Genomic DNA, 9921 nt, shown 5'->3' on the forward strand with positions numbered 1-9921 from the left:
CATTAAAACTCACATGCTTTAGTGTAAACCTGGATCACTCCTTTGACTTCGCTTGTGTAAGTGCAGAATCTGGTGCATAGTATTTTTTTCAGTTCTCAATATTATATGAAATTCAAGCAAAGTTGTGTGTACAATTGTAGTGTGAAGTAGGTTGTTTTAATTTAAAAGCTAGCATAAGTTTCAAGAAATAGAATATGGGAATGAAGCCCTTCTCTCTTATTCATCACAAAAGGATCTGTGTATGGATATTATCATGGATTTTCTCAAGGTTTACTCTCAAATAGACGACGTTATTCTGTTTTAAAGAATCAAATGGTGCTCAGCTGGGGCAGTCAATGTAGTCTACCCATGTAACAGATGCAGCAATGATTTCAAAGATGCTATTACAAGTACCTGTGGAGATATTTAAGGAGCCAGATGCTGCAGCTACATGTCTTCCACACACACAATGTGCCCTTCCAAAGGGAGAGAGGGGTGGTTCAGTATGGTGAAATAAACAGCGCACCCATCTAATCCATTTGTGTGTATATTGTGTTTTGGGTGTTTATATAGCACGCACACGCATCATGTACAATATATTTGTCCCCATACATACACAATTGTTAGATTATAAAACAGCTGCACATTTTATAAGAAATTGGGGAATATATTAGTTTAAAAAGACATTAACATTTTAAAAAAATCTCTAGACAATGTTTTATTTGAGTAATTGTAGTTTATTGCTCTTATGTAAGTAGTTAATATCAGTATATACTGTATATTTTAGGAAAACAAAAATAAATTTGTTGTTCATATTGTCTCATGGCAAGTGGAACGTGCAATATACTGCATGGCTTTGCTTTGGAATTATGCTTTGAGGAACCCAGGGGAGAGGATCAAATACCCCAGCCTGCCCCAACTGGCTTGGTGAGGAAGGCTGGAGGATTCTTTTCCCACACCAGTGGTTAATACACCAATCATTTGGTTAATCCTTTAAAACTCCATGCATATACATTAGTTGTCAGGGAAAGATGATCTTAGTTCATGACATCTAGGATAGGAAATCTTTGCCTATCCTAAAAGCAGTAGATTGATAGATAAGGTCGTTAAGAAGCCACTGTGATTATCTAGTCTGACTTCCTGCAAAACTCTCACCTTCCCTGAATTGATTCCTGTTTGTACTAGACAATATCTTTCAGAAAAACATCCAAGCTTGATTTTTAAATTGCCAGTTATGGAGACTCCATCACAAACCTTGGTAAACTGTTTCAATGGTCAATTACCCCACGACTAAACATTTGCATCTTATTTTGAGTCTGAATATATCTAGCTTTAACTTCCAGCTATTGCATCTTGTTATAAATTTGTTTGATTGATTTGAAGAGCACTCTATCATCAAATTTCTGTTCCCCATGTAAGTACTCGTAGACTTTGATCAAGTTATCCCTTAACCTTCTCTTTGTTAAGATAAATAGATTAAGATACTTGAATCTATCACTATAAGGCATGTTTTCCAATCCTTTAATCAGTCTTATGGCTTTTTTCCCTGAACTCTGATTTTTTCAATATCCATCTCGAATTATGGACATCAAAACTTATGCACACAGTATTCTGGTAGTGGTCACACTAGTGCCAAATACAGAGGTAATGTTACCTCTCTACTCCTACTCAATATTCCCCTGTTTATACATCTAAGGATAGCATTAACCCTTTTGGCCACAATGTCACATTGAGACTTCATGTACGCATGATTGTCCATTATGACCTCCAAATCTTATTCAGACTCACTGTTTCCTAGACCAGAGTCCTCCATCCTGTAAGTATGGCCTGAATTTTTTTGTTCCTAGAGATACGGCTTTTTATACATGGCTACATTGAGACACACATTGTTTGCTTGTGTCCAGATTATCAGGTGATCCAGATCACACTATAATTGATCTGTCCTCTTCGTTATTTACTACTCCTGAGTCTTTGTGCCAGCTGTAAATTTCATCAGTAATGATTTTGATTTTGTTTTCTTTTAGGTCATTGTAAAAATGTTAAATAGCAGAGGACCAAGAACTGATCTCTGTAGAACTCCATTAGAGAAACACCCGCTCGATGATGATTCCCCATTTACATTTACATTTTGACAGTTGGTCAGTTTATAATCCATTTAATATGTCCCATGTGTGCTTTGACTTATGCTATAGTGTAGACATAACCTACGAGCTTCTCCCACTGATGTAGCTACTGCTGCTCGTAGAGGTGGCTTTGCTATGCCGACAGGAGAGCTCTCTCCTTTCTGCATAGGGTGTCTTCACCTGATGTACTATATTGGTGCCGCTGCAGCACTGAACATGCAGACATGTCCTAAGTTTTATGGCATCCTAATTTGGGTAAACTAGTGGGTTTGCCTGGTGAGGACAGGTTTCTGCTTTGCTTTTTGACCAGCTCTGAGTTGAAGCTGGTTGTCATATGGGCTTGGGAAAGAATTTTACAGGTTGGCTCCATGAGTGGAATTTACATTCCCAAAAATATCCTGTAGATTTTTCCAGTTTTTACCTTGTGGTTGTTGATTTTAGAGGCTGCCTTCATATATACTTGCTTCTTGGAACAATATTGGGAAGGATCAGTCATCTGCAGGAACTGTGCATGTAGGAGCTGTGGTTGCAAATCTGAGTTCAGTGTTGAGAGGGAGTGGGTCCAAAAGATGCATTGAGTAGTTGAATGACAAGAATTTAATAAACAAGCAAAAATGATAGCCCCCTTCTTGTGTGCTCAGATCTTTGCTTGAGGAAAGAGCTGATTTCAGAGCCCTCTGGGTACCTGTTTCTGGGGCCTCTTATGGACACTGTTTAAAGAGAGTGAGTATGTTGGCCTAGTTCTGTTGCTGGGTAAGCCATGTAGAGATTTTTAGTTTGAATAGTTCAGTAATGATACGACAGTTCCTTAAATCCTAATCATTATGAGCCTTTATTCATTGACCTCTTCATGGAAACATCAAAGTTTGGGTTATAAGGTGGCAACTGTGAACTGTTTAGTGTGTAAACTCATCGGTTTACTTTCCACTGTTACTCTAACAAGAGGTATGATCACAATATGGGTAATGGCTTGAATTGCTCTGTAGTAATATATGAGATATGTGATTGGTATGACCATGAACCTGTATTGAGCATTCCTAGCTTAACCCAAACTTTTAACAAAGTTTCAATCTGTTCCTATATATTGTTGATTATATATTTGCTTAAATCTCCTTTTTTCTTTGTATTACTAGTGGATCAGATGATGATCTAAAAACACTAGATGCCATTATTGGTTTCTGCTTAAATTATCATTCATAATATGGTGTGAATGGAACACTACCAAATGAGTGGACACTGTATGAGACTTTAAATATTGGGGTCACATCAGGAAAAGTATCAAGAAAACTGCAACATGCACTTAATAGTTCTTTTGAAAGCTAGCTATCTCTTACTGCATTCAATGAAGTGTTTTGGGAAAACTTAAATCTGTCATTAAACATTAGAAGAGAATTTGTGTAATAGAAAACTGTGTGCATATTGTCAATCTTTTCATTTTAAATTACACACACTGGGAATATATATATATATATAAAAAAAAATAAAATTCCCCTCTCACCCCTATGGGTGGTATGTGTCTTCCTCAACCTTGGGTCCTCTACCAGAGGCCTGGGAGTTTGAGGGTTCTGCGCAGTATCTTAGCTGTTCCTAGCACTGCACTCTTCTGGACAGAGAGCTCTGATGTGTCTCTGGATCTCTTGGAGCACACTCACGCCAGCTTAGGAGTCACTAGCTCCCGAGCCTCCTAACCACTCACTTGGACACCACTTTGGCCTTCACTTTCCACATCTCTCTAGTTTTCCTCTTTCAGGCCATGACTTCTCCAGCTTCTATAATTCCTTCTTCTCGATGTTGCTGTCACTTGCACTGCTATATCATCACCACCGCTTCTTCTGGTCTTTGTCTATTACCAACGACGTCTTTGATTGGCCAGTTAACCTCGCCTGTCGCGTCCTGGATTGAAGTCACAGAATGCTTAGCCCTGCTATTTCCACAACCTTCTGTGGAAAAGTCCCATCTGGTCTTGGGAGGGTCTAGCGCCATACGCTGTGCAGATGTCCTGGTACACAATGCCAGCCACGTTGGTTGTGTTGCCGTTCAGTGTATGCTGTTTCCTGCCGTGCTCTTACTCCTGCCACTATGTGTTGGACTGTCCTCTGACGCCTTCTTGCAGGTCTGCACCTGGTCCTTCTAGTGTGGTAGACCCTCTTTCAATGGATCTAGTGCTCAGTGGCCTGTTCTGTGCTGCTATGATCAGTGCCTCAGTGCTGTCCTTTTAGTCCAGTCTTCCGCCAACTGGTAGGATCCGCAAGTCACCTCAGCTATCTGTCGTGGTAGCACCCATGCAGAGGGTCTTTGTCTTTGCCGTGGCAACTCTTCGCCTCTGGTCTTCCTCCCATACTGCTGCTGCTCAGGATTCTCTTCAGCAGCTCAGCTTTGGGGGCCATCTATACTGGATGTACTCCTGGTGTTCCGGGTTATCCATCACGTGACAGTGGGCTTTGACACACCAAGCCCCGCGCCGCCTTCTTTCGGCTGAATACAGTCTCTGGGTGTGGACTTGGGGTGAAACATTCCGTGCAAATTGTGAGGAGCTTACCGAGTTTCACATCGACAGTTCCATGTTCCTCCTGGCCAGCTCACTATACGGCAGGGCCGTATACTCGATACCGGGGCAGGGCGTACTGTTGCATGGCATGGGATCTTGTTCTTCCATTTGAGCTGGTCTTCAGGACCTGTCTTATCCTTTGGTGTATCTTTGGATTGTGCTGTTCTTCCTGCCTCTCCTCGTGGTTTCCATGTGACTTGTGGGACGCAAGGTACTTAGGCTCAGTCGTTATTCTGCTATAGTGGGCCCGCTGGAGTTCCCCATCAGTCCTTGCCCTACCTCCCTCTCTTCACTACCTCCGGCCAACACTTCTCCATGTCGAATGACATCCCGGATATCCTCACTGTAGATCCGCGTCGGGGGTAAGCGAGTCGATGTCTCGTTCATTCTTAGCATACAGTTTTGATGTCATCCATGATAGAGGAGGTGGCTTGATTGGGTTCCACTCCTGAAACCTGTACCCGTATCCAGTCTTGTGATATCGGGCTGAGGGGTTAAACCTTAGCAGACACGAGCACGGGCAGTGCCATTCACCTTGGTAATCCGCACTTGATGGCCACTGTGCCTCCTTGGTTGACTCAAGTCCCAAGTGTTCTTGAGCAAGGTCTTAGTGTCCCTGTTGACTTTGTATAGCGCCCAGCCATTCACAGATCCACGTGTGCGGCAATTGAGTGCTTTCCTGTAGTCAATCCCGGTTGTCTGCTGCAGCCTTGTCGGGATGCTTATCTATGGAGCAACTGGTGTTTTGACCTCTGGTGTTGTCCCATGCCCTTCTGAAGCTGTGCTCATTGTACTGGCCTAGGTCCTGTGGCTTGGTGCTGAAGCCTGAAGGAGTGGAGGCAGGTTTGTATGCGATAGTGACGTTCGTCCCTTGCAGGTCATTCGCACTCCTTCCGTGTTGCGTTGGGTGGGAGCCTGCTGCTAGCGCTGGATCACTGTGCGCTTAGGCGTCATGCACTGCTGTTGATGTTTTGCCCATATATTTTCTTTCTTCCAAATCACGAGATGTGTGTATTTAATTAATTCTTAAATTCAATTTGTGCTATTTAAAAAAATAAAACCCTTTCACTAATTATCTACATGAAAGGAAATGATTATAAGTGGAAAATAAATAGAAAGGATATTTTCTTTCTATGTAAACATTTGGCAGTAATCTTGACTTTACACAATTATGGGCATTTATGGCCAAATGATCAGTATTGCAGCATTAAAGTGAATGTTTCCCCAGGAACAACAGGCTGTTGCAGAATTTCACAGCGATTTAGCACAACACAGGTGATAGCGTACCAGAATGAAGTTGTCTGTCTCCAAGCAAGTACAAGTAGTAGCAATTATGTAAGTATAACATATCACTGCTGGCATTTACTTGATTTCACGGCTCTTGGAATTTTAAATTAACTTATGTGGCAGAGCCTGACCTGCTCCCTGGGTCTGCGCTTCTAGTGGTTTTATGCTAGCCTCATGGCTCACTGTGACCCTCATGTAGCCCTTCTCTCTCTGCGGCCGGTTCAGTCTACTGAGCCCTTTTCAATCATAGGCCTCCAGGAGGTTGGTGATGAGAACTCCACAGTTCTGTTCAGCACTTGTCCTACGGGGGCCTGATTCCACTCCACGGGGATGTACTTGAGTGGTGGGTTGGAGAAACCTGCCTGCCCTCACTCCGGTTTCTGGCCCAGGGACCCTAAATGATAGCAGTTGTTGGCAGCCAACCTTTCACTGCCAGAGTTGCTACATTTCCCTGGGCCACTTCCCCACAGCTCTCCTGCTTCTCCCTTCTTCACCCTTACCTTAGGGCTCCTTTAATGATGGTCTGAGGGCATCTTCAGTAACCAGCCCTTCAGCCACACTTCCTCACCTTTGGCTCCCTGGGTCCTCTCTGTCTGACTGAAGTGAGCCCTTTTTATAGTATCAGCAGGGCCTTATTAGAGTCAGGTGGTCACATTAACTGAATGGCCTCACCTGACTCTTTGCAGGTTAATTAGAGTCAGGTGTTCTCATTAGCCTGGAGCAGCCTCTGCTCTGGTCAGTCAGGGAACAGAAAACTGTTAACCCAGTGGCCAGTATATCTACCTTCTGCTATTCTGCTGTACCCAACTGGCCTGGGTCTATCACACTTAATTAAATAACTTTGTAAATATCCACTTGAATGCCCAACTAACTTCAGTAAGAGTTTTGGGACTACAAGAAATGCAGGATGGGAACCTACATGATTGTTATGCTTAAATATTTCAAAACATCTTTTTTTTTTTCCTCTTGTATTAGAAGTATAGGTCCTGATCCTACACTTGTGAGTCATTCCTTTGAACTCAGTAGAGTGGGACTACTTTCATGTATTCATCTAGTTAAGTGATTTTAAAGGTGGGCCATAGCCTGCTTCTTAAAAGCTTTTGCTACTTTGTTCATTTTTAATATTTTCATGCTCTTAAGTTTCATGCAATATAATTATTTTAACTTTCTTGATTTTTAAAAAAAGATATTAGAATCATTCAGTGATTACTGACCATCATATTTTTACTTAATAGATTCTTCTCCCATTGTCTAAAATTAAATGTATCACTTTTTAATCTGTGTTGCTTGCAAGCTGCTTTTCCATTAAGGCTTAAATAAAAAGTTTTTCATTTTTCATTATGCACTCTTATTACTAATTTAATAAAATGATAATAACTATGCTAACTTTACGTTATTCTGCTTTTGGCATAGATTAAATTACACATTTTAAATGTAGTACAGTGGCAGGCACTCTGATTTCCTAAAGCTTGGTTTCATTAGTGAGGAAATTTTACTTCAGCAAAATGCTTTTATTTACTACACTGTTTAGTATTAGCCTATTCTAGAGTCTGCAAGCAATTCACCAAAATGAGCAAAGCATCAAGAACCAGTTTATAGAATAATGCTTTTATTTTTTCATGTATGCATTCCACAATAATTCATCTCCATGACAAAAGCAGACAATCAATCATCTTCTATTGTGCTTTTCTCCAATAAAATTACCATTCTTGATATAACAAAAGGAAGCTGCCTAAGTAGAGGAACATTCTTACATGTTTTGAATCAATAAATTGACCATGCTTCAAAAAAACAACCACCCCACCTTTAAATCATTAATATGACAATGCAGTTTTTAGATTAATTGATCCATATTAATTTTAGATTACAACAGAGCACCATCTTTTTCTTTATTCCTCCAGAAAACAATGAAAACCTATGCATGTTAAATGAATATTGTATTCTATTCCAATGACCAATTTGTATCTTGTAATGTTGTCTTGTCAATAATTTACAGTCACTATGAAGAGTATGTATTAAGTGATTTATAAAATACAAAATTGCTGGAGATTCTTGATATGTATTTTAAATCACATAAATCAGCCATGGACCACATTCTGCATTATTTGTGCCCTTCAAAGCTCCTCTTGATGTTGTTCAGAGTTTTGAGTACATCAGCCATGAAGGACTGGGGCCAACACATATTATATTAAAAAGAATCATAGATGGAATCCAGCCACAATATTCAGTCAGCAGGCTAATAGTAGTCTATTAACATTCTTTCAGAATCCTATTAAAGGGACCAATTAAGCAAATTATAAACTCTCTTATTTTAAAAGCACTAATATTTTATGGCTTAGTACAAGGATGTTAAGTGTGCAGTATTTAGTACAGTAAGTAATAATCTACCAAACCAGTTTAACTTGGTGCTGTACGTCTTGCAACTTCCTTTTTCTTGAGGCAAAGTTTTTGTTTGTTTGTCAATATGACTACACTATGATGTTATAAAATAAAAGATGTGGTGGACACTTGTGATGAAAAAGAAAAAGCTAGCCTTGGTGAGAATACAAATATAACCTGAAGGCGAGATTCATTTTTTTATGGTGCAGCCATAAAAACAAAAACATCTTTCTGGATCTGAATTTCACACTATGAAATTACAATAAAATACTTAGATTAAAATGTGAATAGTTATATATAACACAGCAGAGTAACAGGATTACGTTAAACCAATAATACTGCACGTCATTAACTAGCACAAAATTCAGATGACTTTAGAACCCCTGAAGACCTCTTTAATTGTATTTTCTTTTTTCTGAATTAATGAGGCCAGGCCATAACATGTTTCAAGAAAATGAAGTCTTTTGTTACAGAAATGCAAATACAGTGGCATGGCATCTAAGATACTGGGCAATATAGATGGCTGTGAGAATATTTTCATCACATTATAAATGGACATCACCATAATTCAGGCACCCATTATCTAATTAAATTTTCGGAATATTTTGTTCCTGTTAAACATCTCATAAGCTTTAATTGTTTGTGAGGATACAGTACTGAACCTGATTCATAATCCATAATGACAGAATACAATAATTCTGCATTTAGCAAAGCAAAAAGTAAAAGCAGTTTTTTTTTAAAGGGTAGAACTATATTTGTTAGTGTCACAGATATTAGTGTACATAGGGTGGGCACATTGCACCAATATTAGAGTAAGAAATATGGGAATTATTAGCTGGAAGTTCATGGTAACAGATACACAACTGAATTGTCATTTGTACTGAAACTGTAATTTGTATTGTGCAAATAATACAAGTATAAGCAAGTATTTGCTTATGCTTTCAAGGATTTGTTCCTCATGTGGATTTGGAACCTGCAGCCTTTACCCAGATGAACAGCTTCACTTAAATCAAAGAGACTGTCCACCTACACATAAAGTTAACTTCCTTCTTAACTTGATCATGCAAGTTAGCTTCTAGGCTTCTTGTTCAATGAAATTTGCCAGGGACATACTAATAAAAATGCCCAGATAACAAAAGACATCAAATTATATTAATAGTGAATACAAGAATTGTGGAATTAGGAGTGTCTAATATTGTTTGCTGTACCCTAGTTAACAGTGAAGATAATGTTGTGTAGGTATGTATTGTTTATAGATGAAATTATGTAACCAGCTAGTGAGAGATGTATGCTGCTGCATCATATTCAAAGATGTTTTTTCATGGATGTGAAATATAACTTTTAAAAAATTCTATAGAATTTTGACCAGTAGAAATAAGAGAACAATAAATTGATATGAGAATAAATCAGTCAACATTATAAGGGCTTGTAGCGAGGCAGTGTGGCTCCCCTCCTCCCCAGGGAGGGTCGAGCCCCATCAGATACCTAAGGGGGCGGGGCCACAGAGCAGTGAGCCCGCCCATCAGAGAGTTAGGAGGCGACCCGGAAGTATAAAAGCGGGCCCTCAGCGCTCAGTTGAAGCCCAGCTGCTGTTGGGAGCAGACC

Source organism: Chelonoidis abingdonii, chromosome 6, assembly GCF_003597395.2.
Source record: "Chelonoidis abingdonii isolate Lonesome George chromosome 6, CheloAbing_2.0, whole genome shotgun sequence".
NCBI classification, from domain to species: domain Eukaryota; kingdom Metazoa; phylum Chordata; order Testudines; family Testudinidae; genus Chelonoidis; species Chelonoidis abingdonii.